This window comes from Bufo bufo, chromosome 3 (assembly GCF_905171765.1).
Source record: "Bufo bufo chromosome 3, aBufBuf1.1, whole genome shotgun sequence".
NCBI lineage: Eukaryota > Metazoa > Chordata > Amphibia > Anura > Bufonidae > Bufo > Bufo bufo.
The window spans coordinates 284,235,583-284,253,751 of record NC_053391.1 but is presented as its reverse complement, the minus strand read 5'-3'; the positions used below and the strand labels follow the sequence as shown (position 1 = coordinate 284,253,751).

The window sequence follows — 18,169 nt, the reverse complement described above, 5'->3', positions numbered from 1 at the left end:
TCTGGGGAACGGGCGGGCCAGTCCATAGCATCAATGCCTTCGTCTTGCAGGAACTGCTGACACACTCCAGCCACATGAGGTCTAGCATTGTCTTGCATTAGGAGGAACCCAAGGCCAACCGCACCAGCATATGGTCTCACAAGGGGTCTGAGGATCTCATCTCGGTACCTAATGGCAGTCAGGCTACCTCTGGCGAGCACATGGAGGGCTGTGCGGCCCTCCAAAGAAATGCCACCCCACACCATTACTGACCCAATGCCAAACCGGTCATGCTGGAGGATGTTGCAGGCAGCAGAACGTTCTCCGCGGCGTCTCCAGACTCTGTCACGTCTGTCACATGTGCTCACTGTGAACCTGCTTTCATCTGTGAAGAGCACAAGGCGCCAGTGGCGAATTTGCCAATCTTGGTGTTCTCTGGCAAATGCCAAACGTCCTGCACGGTGTTGGGCTGTAAGCACAACCCCCACCTGTGGACGTCGGGCCCTCATATCACCCTCATGGAGTCTGTTTCTGACCGTTTGAGCAGACACATGCACATTTGTGGCCTGCTGGAGGTCATTTTGCAGGGCTCTGGCAGTGCTCCTCCTGTTCCTCCTTGCACAAAGGCGGAGGTAGCGGTACTGCTGCTGGGTTGTTGCCCTCCTACGGCCTCCTCCACGTCTCCTGATGTACTGGCCTGTCTCCTGGTAGCGCCTCCATGCTCTGGACACTACGCTGACAGACACAGCAAACCTTCTTGCCACAGCTCGCATTGGTGTGCCATCCTGGATAAGCTGCACTACCTGAGCCACTTGTGTGGGTTGTAGACTCCGTCTCATGCTACCACTAGAGTGAAAGCACCGCCAGCATTCAAAAGTGACCAAAACATCAGCCAGGAAGCATAGGAACTGAGAAGTGGTCTGTGGTCACCACCTGCAGAACCACTCCTTTATTGGGGGTGTCTTGCTAATTGCCTATAATTTCCACCTGTTGTCTATTTCATTTGCACAACAGCATGTGAAATTGATTGTCACTCAGTGTTGCTTCCTAAGTGGACAGTTTGATTTCACAGAAGTGTAATTGACTTGGAGTTACATTGTGTTGTTTAAGTGTTCCCTTTATTTTTTTGAGCAGTGTACATTATATAGCCAAAAGTATAAGGATACTCCTAATTAGAGGGCGAACATATAGCGATGTCCGCCGGCGCTATACTCTTTTACATTGTGAAGAACTTTGACCCATGACACATCCATCAGGTGGTACAGGACAGCCAATTGAGACATTTCAGCACATGGACATACGTTATAAATAGTATGTGCAGCACCTTATAAATAAACCTGATCTGGCAGTGTAGGGGGAGGTTGCTGTGTGGAGCAGGGACAGACTGTTAGGGACACTAAACGCTAGCTAATAGGGCCACCAAAGTCCTTTTAAGGACTGGTATAGGTGTGCTATCGATAGGTGTGACTTACTGAGGGGTGTAATATACTTATAATATACTTTCTAACATAGAAAGTATATTATAGTGCATTTGTATTGTGCAGCAGTTGAGAGAGGCCGGACTAGGACGCCAGGTAAGGGGAGGCCGTCATGATGGGTTTTGGTAGGAAGGGCCTGGGTTGGAGTTAGTTAAACTGGGGTGGGGAGGTGTGGTTAGGGTGATGAGATGGGAGGAGTTAAGGGGTTAAATAGAGGTGACCGGCAGGCAGCCGGTGCCATTTTGTTGGAAGCAAACTGAGGAGCAGCTTACCATGTCGCAGGTGGAGGAGATGCTACAGCAGCTGAGAGCGGCGGCGGAGGTCAGAGGTCCGGAGTGGCTGCAGCGACAGGTAGCCAGCCTGCTGCAGCGGGGGGGGCGGCGGGGTCAGCAAGCATTAAGAAAATTGGGAGATGGGAATCTTCACGTTTTAAATCCTATGTTCGTTTGGGAGGTTGGTAAGCTGAGTGATGGCATTAATTTTCTTTTGTTTGTATTGCAGGTGCGGTGTTGGTGTGGATTATGGGGCATTCATTTGTTTTCTGGGGGGCGCTGAGGGCGGATGTGCGTCCGGATGGGTGTCAGCTTGGTTTCAGCAGGGACGAGGCGGTGCTGCGGTGGCTGGGGAGTAGGGGTATGTTGTGGGGAAGTGTGATGAGGGAGGTGCACCGTTTTGTGAGGTTGGATCGAGCCCCAGACATTTTAGTGTTGCATGTCGGGGGTAAGGACTTGGGGGTTAGACCGTGTCGGGAGCTTATCAAGGATGTTAAGTTTGACCTTTTGAGGTTGTGGTCTTTGTTTCCGGGTATGGTGATTGTCTGGTCCGACATTGTGGCTCGGAAGACATGGAGAAAGGCGCGTTCGGTTGAGCGAATCGACAAGGCCAGGGTTAAGGTAAATAGGGCTATTGGGAGGTTTATGGCGCGGAATGGAGCAGTGGCGGTTCGGCATACGGATCTGGAGGCGGGGAGTGGTGGTTTTTGGAGGTCGGATGGTGTTCACCTGAATGCGGTGGGCATTGATCTGTGGGCGCTTGGTTTGCAGAATGGAATTGAACGGGCCTTGTGTTTGTGGAGGAACGCGCAGGCTTGAGGGTGGTTGTAGGGTTCAAGCTGCGCGTTGTTGGCGGTGGGAGTTCATAGAAGCTGGTGGTATATGACGGTAGTGGAAATGGGAGGGCCTCAATGGTGGGGCTGGACTCTCATAGTTTCAGGTACTTGGTTAATTGGTGAAGGCGTCCATCAGTTGGTGTCTCCGAGCTGGTGCTTACGGCTGGAGGCAAGATGGAGTTGCCAGGTTGGCTTCTTGTGGATGGTAACATTTTGGGGCTTCTACGATCTCCCTCGTCAGGGGTTAATGTTAATTTAATGTTATTGTTATTTATGGATGTATTTATTTTATTAATAAAACGGCTGCTGTGGCCGATTTAATCCAAGCAAAGTGTGTGGTGTTTTTATTGGGAAGGTACTTGGATGGGGAAAAAGGGGGAAGTTATGGAAGGCCCTGAGGAAATAACCAATAACCCTATCATGTGCAGTTCTGCTGTGAAATTGCAGCTACACAGAGTGCCAAACGCTGTTGGAACAAATAATTTCTACTGGTGTGATATACCACTTGCCCCACAAAAAAACTGATTGAAGCAGGGGTTTTATATACCAATTATATACTTTCTATATAGTGCATTTAGGTAGTGCAGCATTTGTTTGCGATTTTGCTGCGTTACCGCAGCTACAGATGGTGACAAATGCCATTGGAACAAATAATTTCTACTGGTGTAATATACCAGTTGCCCCACACAAAAAAACGATTGAAGCAGGGGTGTTATATACCAATTATATACTTTCTATATAGTGCAGTTGGGAAGTGCCGCATTTGTTTCCGGTTTTGCTGTGTTACCTCAGCTACAGATAGTAACAAATGCCATTGGAACAAATAATTTCTACAGGTGTAATATACCAGTTGCCCCCCCCCCAAAAAGTGATTGAAGCAGGGGTATTCTATACCAATTATATACTTTCTATATAGTGTAGTTGGGTAGTGCAGCATTTGTTTGCGGTTTAGCTGCATTACCTCAGCTACAGATAGTGACAAACGACATTGAAACAAATAATTTCTACTGGTGTGAAATACCAGTTGCCCCCCAAAAAAACAGATTAAGGCAGGGGTGTTATATACTAATAATATACTTTCTATATAGTGCATTTGGATAGTGCAGCATTTGTTTGCGGTTTATTATTATTATTATTTATTATTATAGCGCCATTTATTCCATAGTGCTGTACATATGATAAGGAGTGCACATACATAATACAGACAATTGCACTAATCATAAACAAAACGAGTTACAAACTGGTACAGAAGGAGAGAGGGCCCTGTCCGTGAGGGCTTACAATCTACATGGTATGGGAGAAGGACACAGTAGGTGCGGGTGAAGTTGGTCATGGCGGTATAGAGGCAGCCTGCGTTACCTCAGCTACACAGAGTGACAAATGCCATTGGAACAAATAATTTCTACTGGTGTGATATATGAGTTGCCCCACAAAAACACTGATTGAAGCAGGGTTGTGATATACCTTCTTCCACAAATACTGCTCTTCTATAGGGACTTTTGTAACAGGGTCATTTTGAAAATTACAGGCAGAGGAAGAGGCAGGCCATTCCGCAGGGGTGGTAGGGGTCAGGCAGGTGTAGCAGGCCGGAGTCTAAGTGGGAAGTTAGAGAAGGTGTGTGTGATTAAGTCAAAGGACGCACCAGACTTGATTGAGTGGCTCACTCAGCCTTCCGCTTCTGCACCCTCTTCACTCTCTGCTGTGTGCACCCCCCCAGACAACACCACCACCACCATATCCCCTCCACTCGAGTTAGAGGAATTATTTTCACATCCATTACAAGACCTTACCGATGCGCAGCCATTCTTGGCATCGGATCAATAAGAGGAGGTATCAACGGTCGCCACCCAGCAGTCTGATGACAGTAAACAGATCAGCCCAAGGAGGGTGGTCCCCGCTGTTGCTGCCTACTCCGAGAACTCTAATGTCAGTGGTGGTGAATGTGATAATGATGACTTGTCTATAGACGTCACGTGGGTGCCCACAAGAGAGGAAGAGGAGGGGAGTTCCAAGGGAGAGACAGAGCAGCAGTTAGGGAGGAGAAGGAGGAGAAGCAGGCAGAACTTACAGTATACAGGAGGCAAAAAGCAGACTGCTAATGTATCTGGAACGAGCCATCCACCATGCACGGTCACATCTGCAATCCCAGGACGCCGGCACATGGCTCCGCAGTGTGGGCTTTTTTTAATGTGTCCGCTGCTGACAATAGTGTTGGCCTCTGCAGCCTGTGCTGTAAACGCATAAGTCACGGTAAGCCCAACAATGACCAAGGGACGACCGCCTTAAGAAGGCACCTTGCCTCCCATCACCGAGACCAATGGGAGCAACACCGTCAGAACCCGCAAAGACACACTCCTGTTGATCCACGTCCTCCCTCTTCTCCTTCCCCTTCTCCTCTCTCCTCCCATTTGTCCTCCACTCCACCTTCCACCATGCCGTTGTCACGTTCATCTGGAAAAAGGCAGGCTTCTGTGGCCCAAATGTTTGAGCAAAAAAGATGATGACGCCGGATAACCCTCTTGCCCAATGGCTGACCGCCGGCTTGTTGGAACTGCTAGCCCGCCAACTACTACCATATAAATTGGTGGACTCTGAGGCCTTTTGAAAATTTGTGTCCATTGGCTCACTGCAATGGAAGGTACCCAGAAGGAAATATTTCTCCCAGAAGGGCATCCCGGAGCTATATGGCCACGTTCAGCAGCAAGTGAATGTATCTCTGGCACACAGTGTCGGTGCCAAGATACATCTGACCACAGACACGTGGTCTAGCAAACACAGGTAGGAAAGGTACATAACTTTTACTGCCCACTGGGTGAACCTTCTGATGGCCATCAAGCATGCAACCCGTGGCACCCGTGTGGATTTGGTGTTACCGCCACGGATTGCATGCAGGCCTGCCTCTTCTTCTCCTCCTCCTACTTCATCCTCTGTCTCCTCCTCGGCTGACTCCTTCTTTTCCACTGCTACCGCCTCTTCCGCTGTGCCCCCCAAGCTCCCCAGAACCTATTTGACGTGCCAGGTGAGATGTTGCCATGCTGCACTGCAGCTGTTGTGCCTGGAAGCCAAGAGCCACAATGGTCCTGCACTCCTTTCAGCTTTGCAGTCACAAACCGATCAGTGGTTAACCCAGCTCAATTTGACAGTTGGTAAAGTGGTGTGCAACAACGGTGCCAATCTGCTGAGCGTGCAAAATGACACAAGTGCCGTGCATGGCATATGTCCTGAGCTTGCAGCGATTCGTTGCCAATAACCCTGGGGTCCAGGATGTCTTGCGGCAGGCCAGGAAAATCTCTGGCCATTTTAGAATATCTTACACGGTCATGGCTCACCTTGCTGGCGACACCACCTGCCCGTCAGACATCTGATTTGTGACTGCCCGACGCGATGGAACTTCACCTTGTATATGCTTGATAGGCTGCTCCAGCAGAAACGTGCAGTTAACGACTACCTGTACGAACTCTGCGGCAGGACAGGTTCTGGGAGATAGTTTTTTTTCACCGCGCCAGTGGCTGCTCATGCGCGACGCATGCAGACTTCTGTGGCCATTTGATGAGATCACCAAACTGGTCAGTCGCAGCCAGGGCACCATCAGTGACATAGTACCTTGCGCCTTCTTTCTGTAGCGTGCATTGCGTCGTGTCATTGATCAAGCCGTCGAGGAGCAGGATCAGGAAGATGAAGAAGTCGCAACGCTGGAAGAATTCCCAGGGGGGCTACTTCATCTGAGACAAGTCAGCAGGAGTCTGAAGAGGAGTCAGAGGAGGATGGTGCTGGGGCGAAGGAGGAGCAAGAAGAGCATGCTTTTAACTTTTCTGGGATCCCTGGTGTTGTCCGTGGCTGGGGGAAGGAGACCGAGGACAAAATTATCCTGGACGATGAGCAGGAGCCAGGCCACTCCACCGCTTCCAGTTTAGTGCAAATGGGAGCCTTCAGTGTTTGAAAAAGGAACCCCCATATAAAAAGCATAAAGGGAAATTACCAGTACTGGGTGGCAACGTACTTAGACCCCCGATACAAACACAAAATGGCGGACATGTTACGACATCACAGAGGGCTGTCAGAATGCAGCACTTCCAGGCCTTGCTTCGAGAAATGCTGCATTCTGCTTTTGCAGGCACTGGCAGAGGGATTTCCACTCACAGAGAAACAGTTGCGGGTACCAATCCAACACTGCATGCAAGAAGAGGGCGGTTTGAAGATGTGTTGGTCACTTCGGATATGAGATCATTCTTGCAGCCAACCCATCGAAAGCAGCCCTTCGGATCCAGCCTAAGGGAACGCCAAGACTGACAGGTGTCTGACTACATCGGGTTAATAGCCAATGTGGACGCACTGAGAAGCGAGGAACCCCTGGACTACTGGGTGTGCAGGCTTGACCTGTGGACAGAGCTGGCACAATTTGCCATGGAACTCTTGGCTTGCCCCAGTCCAGTGTCCTGTCTGAAAGGACGTTCAGCGCAGCAGGGGGGATTGTGACCGATAAGCGCACTCGCCTGGCTCACGACAGTGTGGACTACCTCACATTTCTAAAAATGAATGAGGCATGGATCTCGGAGGAATTCAACACCTGTGACGACCACGTTTAATTGAAAAATATTAGTCCCTGTCTTAGGTAAATACAGCGGCATAAAAGGCCTTTTCTGTCTGTTGAATGCCTAATGTTTTGGGCCTCTGAGGAATTCAACACCTGTGATGACCACGTGTTTCAACTACTATCATTAGGGTTTTTTTCAAGAAGGGGGAATTCATTAGCCATGTTTTTAATCCAATTTAATATTTTTAGTTCTTTTAAAGATATGTATTTGTACTGGCCTTCAGTAAAATTGATATTCATTGAACATCTAATAGACCTCCAGCCACATTCTTACTTGTTATTTTATGTACGCTGAATGCATAATTTTTGGGGCCTGTAGTACACTGGCCTGCTGGAAAATTGATATCCAATGACCGTGTAATCTACCTCCAGCCACATACTAAGGCTACTTTCACACTTGCGTTCGGAGCGGATCCGTCTGGTGTCTGCACAGATGGATCCGCTCCTATAATGCAAACGATGGGATCCGTTCAGAACGGATCCGTCTGCATTATCTTTTCAGAAAAAATTCTAAGTCTGAAAGTTAGTCAGACGGATCCGTCCAGACTTTGCATTGAAAGTCAATGGTGGACGGATCCGTTTGAAATTGCACCATATTGTGTCAACTTCAAACGGATCCGTCCCCATTGACTTACATTGTAAGTCTGGACGGATCCGTTTGGCTCCGCACGGCCAGGCGGACACCCGAACGCTGCAAGCTGCGTTCGGGTGTCCGCCTGCTGAGCGGAACGGAGGTCAAACGGTGCCAGACTGAGGCATTCTGAGCGGATCCGCATCCACTCAGAATGCATTGGGGCCGTACGGATCCGTTCGGGGCCGCTTGTGAGAGCCTTCAAACGGAACTCACAAGCGGAACCCCGAACGCTAGTGTGAAGTAGCCTTACTTGTTCTTTTATGTACACTGAATGAATAATTGTTGCGGCCTCGGAGGAATTCAACACCAGTGACAACCACGTGTTATCGAATTTCAACTATTATCATTATGGGGTTTTTCAAGAGGGGGGATTTTGTTACCCATGTTTTTAATCCAATTTTATATTTTTAGTTCTTTTAAAGATATGTATTTGACGTGTATTATTACTGGCCTGCAGTAAAATTAATATCCATTGACCGTGCACATAATCACGGCCACATAATCAATAAAAAGTTTCTAGGCTCCAACAGGGCACATTTTAGAGAATTTCTCTTTAAGACGCATAGAAATGTCCCCTGATTAAGGCCTCATGCACACGACCATTGTTTGGGTCTGCATCCGAGCCGCCGTTTTGGCAGCTCGGATGCGGACCCAGTCACTTCAATGGGGCCGCAAAAGATGCGGACAGCACTCCGTGTGCTGTCTGCATCCGTTGCTCCGTTCCGCGACCCCGCTTTGCAGACAAGAATAGGCATTTATATTGCCGGCGCCCATTCCGTTCCGCAAATTGCGGAAGGCAACGCGGGCGGCTTCCGTTGTTTGCGGACCGCAAAAAATGGCACGGTTGTGTGCATGAGGCCTAAAATACATATTTTTTGCTGAAATTTTTGTCATTGATCCCCTCTAGTATGTCACTGTCCATGTTGTGGGACTATTTGTACACTTCTACTAAGTATTTGGTGGCTGCAAATATGAGCTGAAGGTTTTTCAGGTTCGCCGGCCATTAAAATGAATGGGCCCGCCGAACTTGCGGTTCGTGATCATTTGATCGCGTTCGCAAACCATCCCGGCCGATATTTGTGCATCACTACTCCTAATTATTGAGTTCAGGTGTTTTAATCACACCTATTACACATACACTACTCACAAAAAGTTAGGGATATTTGGATTGTGGATGAAATTTCAGGATGAACCTAAAATGCACTCCAACCATTACAGGTAAATTTAATGTGACCTTCTCTAAACTATTGAATGCAAATGTCCAACTCTTCAATGTTTCAGTACTTTTTGCACAACTTGCTGTTCTCTAACAAGGAGCTAAACAGAAAAATTCACCAACAGGTGTTTGATCCATGAATCGCCCAGTGCTCTGTGGAACCAGATGATGAATGCCACACAACTGCAGGCACATTTAAGGCTGCGTTCACATGGGCGAGATTTCCGCGCGGGTGCAATGCGCACTGAATCCGGACCCATTCATTTCAATGGGGCTGTTCAGATGAGCGATGATTTTCACGCATCACTTGTGCGTTGCGTGAAAATCGCAGCATGCTCTATATTCTGCGTTTTTCACGCAACGCAGGCCCCATAGAAGTGAATGGGGTTGCGTGAAAATCGGGATGCGGATGCGGTGCGATTTTCACACATGGTTGCTAGGTGACAGTCTATTCACTGTATTATTTTCCCTTATAACATGGTTATAAGGGAAAATAATAGCATTCTGAATACAGAATGCTTAGTAAAATAGCGCTGGAGGAGTTAAAAAAAATAAACAAATTAACTCACCTTCTCCTCTTGATCGCGAAGTTCCCGGTCTCTTCTTTACTTCTTTAATGATGAGTTGTGGGCTAAAGGACCTTTGGTGACGTCAGATCACATGCTCCAATCACATGGTCCATCACTGTGGTGATGTACCATGTGATTGGAGCATGTGATCTGACGTCACCAAAGGTCCTTTAGCCCACAACTCATCATACCGGGACCTTCGCGAACAAGAGGAGAAGGTGAGTTAATTTGTTTCTTTTTTTTAACCCCTCCAGCGCTATTTTACTAAGCATTCTGTATTCAGAATGCTATTATTTTCCCTTATAACCATGTTATAAGGGAAAATAATACAATCTACACTACAACTAACCCAAACCTGAACTTCTGTGAAGAAGTTCGGGTCTGGGTACCACAGTCGGTTTTTTTATCACGCGCGTGCAGAACACATTGCACCCGTGCGATAAAAAATGAACATCGGAACGCAATCGCAGTCAAAACTGACTGCAGTTGCATTCCTACTCGCGCGGGTTTGCCGCAACACACCGGGACGCATCCGGACCTAATCCGGATACGCTCGTGTGAACCCAGCCTAAGGGAGGAGAGAGGGACCCAAGTGTTACGTCAGACCATTTGAAACTGTTAAAAATCAGCATGGTCTGCGTGCTAGGCGATCTGCAAGGGTACCTGACACCACCAGGCAAAGGCATTATCATCTTGCATGCGACAGGGAGCATCTATGCTGGATGAGGGACCAGTGGGCGATTAAGGCCTCATGCACACGACCGTTGTTGTGTTCCGTGTCCGTTGCTCCGTTTTCTGCGGACCCATTGAGTTCCGCGTCTGTGATCCGTGGTTCCAGTCCGTAAAAAAAATATAACCTGTCTTATTTTTTTCACGGAAAACAGTTCGCGGACCCATTCAAGTCAATGGGACCGTGAAAAAACACGGAGGAACACATGATTGTCATCCGCGTCCGTGTCCGTTTTTTTCCTATCATTTGCATGGCAAACTTGACTTAGACTTTTTTTTACTTTCCTTCATGTCTGGTGATCCTCCAAAAATAAAGGAAGACACACGGAAACGGAAACGGATCACGGAACAACGGAACCCCGTTTTGCGGAACGGAACACAACAACGGTCGTGTGCATGTGGTTTAACACTGAGCAGAAATGTTGGCCGCCAGCTTTGAATCCTATTGAAAACGAATGAGATCAGCTGAGTCACCATGTAGAGGCTCGTAACTCTGTACCCCAGAATCTTAATGACATGAGAGCTGCCATTCAAGAAGAGTGGGATGCTATCACAAACCAGCGGGTGTGAACCCACTGTGCCACGCGTCCTACCTCCTCTAAGGGCATTGTCTAAGTGAACCCCTCATTCTTCACAGTACCTCTGATGGTGGGAATAGGCTTTCCCGAAAGGAACACCAGGTTGCTACCTCTTGAGGAGGATTGGCACGCAAGGCAGCTGGTCCAGATGAACCAGGGGGTACCTAAGCAAGGTACCAGAGGTACAGACATAGTCAGCAGGCCGAGTTGTAACCAGAAGCAACAGTGCAGGACCAAAGGATGAGGCAGAGGTGAAGTCAAACAAGCAATAGCTTAGGGCAGGTGGCACAGGTACAGGTCAGGAAATCCAGTTTGGCAACAGGAGAGTCAAGGCAAGCAGGCAGAGATTCAAACAGGTAGCAGAGTCCAGAAACACAAGCACGGGTCAGGTACACAAGCAGAGAAATCAGCAAACTTTGCAGGACACAAGGACCTTGACACAGGCATCTGGGAAGGGGGCTGAGCCACTATATACGTGCAGGAGGGCTAGGATTGGTCAGTGAGGTCACATGATCTAACCCATAAAGCACAGGAAGTGACACACGCCAGCTATTAAGGAAGTGCTGCAGGGAACAAGCAGGAAGCATGCTGTGGCCAGGGCTGAAAGGAAACTGTGGAGTGGATCCCAGAACAAACAGTACCTGCAAGGACAGAGCCCAGGACTGCATCGGTGAATGAGCATCTGGGAAGGGGGGCACTATATACATGCAGCAGGGCTAGGATTGGTCAGCAAGTTCACAAGATCTAACCCGATCTAAGTGACGAGCGCCGACCCTTAAGGAAGTGATGCAGGGAACAAGTAGCAAGCATGCTGTGGCCAGGGCTGAAAGGAAAAGGATCCCAGAACAAACAGTACCTACAAGAACAGAGCCCAGGACTGCAGTGGTAAATGGGGAAGCACAGGCAGCAGATCATAGCTGAACATGTCTGAACATGGCGCCCAGGACTGCGGCGGTAAGCAGGAGAACAGCGGCGCACATCAGCCGCTGTAACAGTACCCTCCCCCTTTTGCCCCCTCTTCTTGAGGCCACAAAGAGACAGAAATTTAAGATTACACTCACCGGTAATCACTTTTCCATAAGCCCATGACAGCACACCTTGAGAGACCGCCTCTATCCAGGACAGGAAACAGGAACTTTCGTGGAGAGCTCTTAAGTCATTGTTTCTCAAATAGTGGGGCGCGCCCCCCAGGGGGTGCGCCAGGCTCCGTGAAGGGGGGCTCGTTCAGGGCCGGCCTTTGGGGTGTGCGAATTTCTTCTGTATAATGCCGGCAGGCAGGCCGGGCGGCCGGCGCGTCCCTCAGTGATGTCATGTGCCTGCGCCGCCTGCTTTATGAATGAAGCAGGCGACGCAGACAAGTGACGTCACTGAGGGACGCGCCGGCCGCCCGGCCCGCCTGCCGGCATTATACAGAAGATATACGGTACTATTAGGAGTGAGGGGGGCATGTTTAATAACTTTAAACGGCGGCGGCGGGCACACGGAATCGGTGGATGGCACAGTTAAGGGGTGGGGGTCTGTGGATGGCACTGTTATGGGCTGGGGGGGCACTGTGGATGGCACTGTTATGGGGTGGGGGGGTCTGTGGATGGCACATATATAACAGTGCCAGCCACAGATCCCCCCCATAAGTGTCCGTCATCCACAGATCCCACCATAAGTGTCCGTCATCCACAGATCCCACCATAAGTGTCTGTCATCCACAGATCCCCCCATAAGTGTCCGTCATCCACAGATCCCCCCATAAGTGTCCGTCATCCACAGATCCCCCCATAAGTGTCCGTCATCCACAGATCTCCCCATAAGTGTCCGTCATCCACAGATCCCCCCCATAAGTGTCCTTCATCCACAGATCCCCCCATAAGTGTCCGTCATCCACAGATCCCCCCATAAGTGTCCGTCATCCACAGATCCCCCCATAAGTGTCCGTCATCCACAGATCCCCCCATAAGTGTCCGTCATCCACAGATCCCCCCATAAGTGTCCGTCATCCACAGATCCCCCCCATAAGTGTCCGTCATCCACAGATCCCCCCATAACAGTGTCCGTCATCCACAGATCCCCCCATAAGTGTCCGTCATCCACAGATCCCCCTATAAGTGTCCGTCATCCATAGATCCCCCCATAAGTGTCCGTCATCCACAGATCCCCCCCATAAGTGTGTGTCCGATCCACATTTCTTTCTTTTTTTATTCTCTTATACTTTAATAAGGATAGTGTTATGCAGAGGTGTACGTATAACAATTTTATAGACAAATGATACTATTTACAGTCGCGCAAAATGTTTTCTTCTTCCTAGGGGGGGCATGACAGAAAATAATTGAGAAGCACTGTCTTAAGTAGAGATGTCCCGAATAGTTCACTGGCGAATAGTTCCGGCGAACATAGCTTGTTCGCGTTCGCCGCGGCAGGCGAACATATGCGATGTTCGGTCCGCCCCCTATTCGTCATCATTGAGTAAACTTTGACCCTCTACCTCACAGTCAGCAGACACATTCCGGCCAATCAGCAGCAGACCCTCCCACCTCCTTGACAGCATCCATTTTAGATTCATTCGGAAGCTGCATTCTTAGTGAGAGGAGGGACAGTGTAGCTGCTGCTGATTTAATAGGGAAATCGATAGCTATGCAAGTGTATTCAGTGTCCACTAGAATCCTGAAGGACTCATCTGATCTCTGCTGTAAGGACAGTACCCCAAAAAGCCCATTTTAGGGCTAGAACATCAGTCTGCTTTTTTTTTTTTTTTTTCTGTGTAATCAAATTGCAGTTGCCTGCCTTCCAGCGTGTGTGTCAGGCTCACAGCCCTGCAAGTGCATAGTGTTTCAACAGCGCAACTAATATCTGGTGTCACATTCGATTACATTTAAAGAAAAACAACAATTTTGACTGAATAAATAGCAGTCAGTTACACACACGTATTTGTGTGTTTAAGGCGCAGTGCATAGTGTCACTTCAGCGCCATTCATATCTGGTGTCACATTCGATTCCATTTAAAGGGAAAAAAACAATTTTGACTGAATAAATAGCAGTCAATTACACACGTGTTTGTGTGTTTAAGGCCCAGTGCAGTGCATAGTGTCACTTCAAAATGGTTTGGGTAAAAGTTATAGCGTTTACAACTATGGTATAAAAATGTGAATTTCCGCTTTTTGAAGCAGCTCTGACTTTCTGAGCACCTGTCATGTTTCCTGAGGTTCTACAATGCCCAGACAGTACAAACACCCCACAAATGACCCAATTTCGGAAAGTAGACACCCTAAGGTATTCGCTGAAGGGCATAGTGAGTTCATAGAACTTTTTATTTTTTGTCACAAGTTAGCGGAAAATTATGATTTTTAGTTTTTCTTACAAAGTCTCATATTCCACTAACTTGTGACAAAAAATAAAAACTTCCATGAACTCACTATGCCCATCACGAAATACCTTGGGGTGTCTTCTTTCCAAAATTGGGTCACTTGTGGGGTAGTTATACTGCCCTGGCATTCTAGGGGCCCTAATGTGTGGTAAGTAGTTTGAAATCAAAATCTGTAAAAAATGGCCGGTGAAATCCGAAAGGTGCTCTTTGGAATGTGGGCCCCTTTGCCCACCTAGGCTGCAAAAAAGTGTCACACATGTGGTATTGCCGTACTCAGGAGAAGTTGGACAATGTGTTTTGGGGTGTCATTTTACATATACCCATGCTGGGTGAGAGAAATATCTTGGCAAAAGACAACTTTTCCCATTTTTTTATACAAAGTTGGCATTTGACCAAGATATTTCTCTCACCCAGCATGGGTATATGTAAAATGACACCCCAAAACACATTGCCCAACTTCTCCTGAGTACGGCGATACCACATGTGTGACACTTTTTTGCAGCCTAGATGCGCAAAGGTGCCCAAACTCCTTTTAGGAGGGCATTTTTAGACATTTGGATCCCAGACTTCTTCTCACGCTTTAGGGCCCCTAAAAAGCCAGGGCAGTATAAATACCCCACATGTGACCCCATTTTGAAAAGAAGACACCCCAAGGTATTAAATGAGGGGCATGGCGAGTTCATAGAAATTTTTTTTTTGGCACAGGTTAGCGGAAATTGATAATTTTTTTTTTCTCACAAAGTCTCCCTTTCCGCTAACTTGGGACAAAAATTTCAATCTTTCATGGACTCAATATGCCCCTCACGAAATACCTTGGGGTGTCTTCTTTCCGAAATGGGGTCACATGTGGGGTATTTATACTGCCCTGGCATTCTAGGGGCCCTAAAGCGTGAGAAGAAGTCTGGAATATAAATGTCTAAAAAATTTTACGCATTTGGATTCCGTGAGGGGTATGGTGAGTTCATGTGAGATTTTATTTTTTGACACAAGTTAGTGGAATATGAGACTTTGTAAGAAAAAAAATATATATTTCTGCTAACTTGGGCCAAAAAAATGTCTGAATGGAGCCTTACAGGGGGGTGATCAATGACAGGGGGGTGATCAGGGAGTATATATCAATGACAGGGGGGTGATCACCCCATATAGACTCCCTGATCACCCCCCTGTCATTGATCACCCCCCTGTCATTGATCACCCCCCTGTAAGGCTCCATTCAGACGTCCGTATGTGTTTTGCGGATCCGATCCATGTATCCGTGGATCCGTAAAAAACATACGGACGTCTGAATAGAGCCTTACAGGGGGGTGAGCAATGACAGGGGGGTGATCAATGACAGGGGGGTGATCAGGGAGTCTATATGGGGTGATCACCCCCCTGTCATTGATCACCCCCCTATAAGGCTCCATTCAGATGTCCGTATGTGTTTTGCGGATCCGATCCATGTATCCGTGGATCCGTAAAAAAACATACGGACATCTGAATGGAGCCTTACAGGGGGGTGATCAATGACAGGGGGGTGTAAGGGAGTCTATATGGGGTGATCACCCCCCTGTCATTGATCATCCCCCTATAAGGCTCCATTCAGATGTCCGTATGTGTTTTGCGGATCCGATCCATGTATCCGTGGATCCGTAAAAAACATACGGACATCTGAATGGAGCCTTACAGGGGGGTGATCAATGACAGGGGGGTGATCAGGGAGTCTATATGGGGTGATCACCCCCTGTCATTGATCACCCCCCTGTAAGGCTCCATTCAGACGTCCGTATGTGTTTTGCGGATCCGATCCATGTATCCGTGGATCCGTAAAAATCATACGGACGTCTGAATGGAGCCTTACAAGGGGTGATCAATGACAGGGGGGTGATCAATGACAGGGGGTGATCACCCCATATAGACTCCCTGATCACCCCCCTGTCATTGATCACCCCCCTGTGAGGCTCCATTCAGACGTCCGTATGTTTTTTACGGATCCACGGATACATGGATCGGATCCGCAAAACACATACGGACGTCTGAATGGAGCCTTACCCCCCTGTGATCATTGACAGGGGGGTGACCACCCCATATAGACTCCCTGATCACCCCCCTGTGATTTATCACCCCTCTGTAAGGCTCCATTCAGACGTCCCTTTGTGTTTTGCGGATCCGATCCGTGGATCCGCAAAACACATACGGACCTATGAATGGAGCCTTACAGGGGGGTGATCAATGACAGGAGGGTGATCAACCCATATAGACTCCCTGATCACCCCCCTGTCATTGATCACCCCCCTGTCATTGATCACCCCCCTGTAAGGCTCCATTCAGACGTCCGTATGTGTTTTGCGGATCCGATCCATGTATCCGTGGATCCGTATAAATCATACGGACGTCTGAATGGAGCCTTACAGGGGGTGATCAATGACAGGGGGGTGATCAGGGAGTCTATATGGGGTGATCACCCCCCTGTCATTGATCATCCCCCTATAAGGCTCCATTCAGATGTCCGTATGTGTTTTGCGGATCCGATCCATGTATCCGTGGATCCGTAAAAAACATACGGACATCTGAATGGAGCCTTACAGGGGGGTGATCAATGACAGGGGGGTGATCAGGGAGTCTATATGGGGTGATCACCCCCTGTCATTGATCACCCCCCTGTAAGGCTCCATTCAGACGTCTGTATGTGTTTTGCGGATCCGATCCATGTATCCGTGGATCCGTATTAATCATACGGACGTCTGAATGGAGCCTTACAAGGGGGTGATCAATGACAGGGGGGTGATCAATGACAGGGGGGTGATCAGGGAGTCTATATGGGGTGATCAGGGGTGATCAGGGGTTAATAAGGGGTTAATAAGTGACAGGGGGGGGTGTAGTGTTGTGGTGTTTGGTGCTACATATTACTGAGCTGCCTGTGTCCTCTGGTGGTCGATCCAAACAAAAGGGACCACCAGAGGACCAGGTAGCAGGTATATTAGACGCTGTTATCAAAACAGCATCTAATATACCTGTTAGGGGTTAAAAAAATCGCATCTCCAGCCTGCCAGCGAACGATCGCCGCTGGCAGGCTGGAGATCCACTCGCTTACCTTCCGATCCTGTGAACGCGCGTGCCTGTGTGAGCGTGTTCACAGGAAATATCGCCTCTCGCGAGATGATGCATATATGCGTGACTCTGCGCAGGGCTGCCGCCTCCGTAACGTGATCCTGCGTTAGGCGTTCCGGAGGCGGTTAAAGAAATTTTTTTTAACTGAATAAATAGCAGTCAGTTACACACGTGTTTGTGTGTTTAAGGCCCAGTGCAGTGCATAGTGTCACTTCAGCGCCATTCATATCTGGTGTCACATTCTATTCCATTTAAAGAAAAAAAACTATTTTGACTGAATAAATAGCAGTCAGTTGCACACACGTGTTTGTGTGTTTAAGGCCCAGTGCCGTGCATAGTGTCACTTCAGCGCCATTCATATCTGGTGTCACATTCCATTCAATTTAAAGGAAAAAAACTATTTTGACTGAATAAATAGCAGTCAGTTACACACGTGTTTGTATGTTTAAGGCCCAGTGCAGTGCATAGTGTCACTTCAGCGCCATTCATATCTGGTGTCACATTCTATTCCATTTAAAGAAAAAAAACAATTTTGACTGAATAAATAGCAGTCAGTTACACACGTGTTTGTGTGTTTAAGGCCCAGTGCAGTGCATAGTGTCACTTCAGCGCAATTCATATGTGGTGTCACATATGATTCCATTTAAATAAAATAAAAAAATTTGACTGAATAAATAGCAGTCAGTTACAAACGTGTTTGTGTGTTTAAGGCCCAGTGCAGTGCATAGTGTCACTTCAGTGCCATTCATATCTGGTGTCACATTCGATTCCATTTAAAGAATAAAAAACAATTTTGACTGAATAAATAGCAGTCATTTACACACGTGTTTGTGTGTTTA

At 48.1% G+C, this 18,169-nt stretch overlaps 1 protein-coding gene across 1 annotated transcript in view; it reads right to left on the bottom strand.

Annotated features, from left to right (window-relative positions):
* The window catches only part of TNNI1 (troponin I1, slow skeletal type), a 320,788-nt gene that overhangs the window by 181,816 nt on the left and 120,803 nt on the right, over positions 1 to 18,169 (bottom strand). The gene's annotated exons all lie outside the window — the stretch shown is intronic.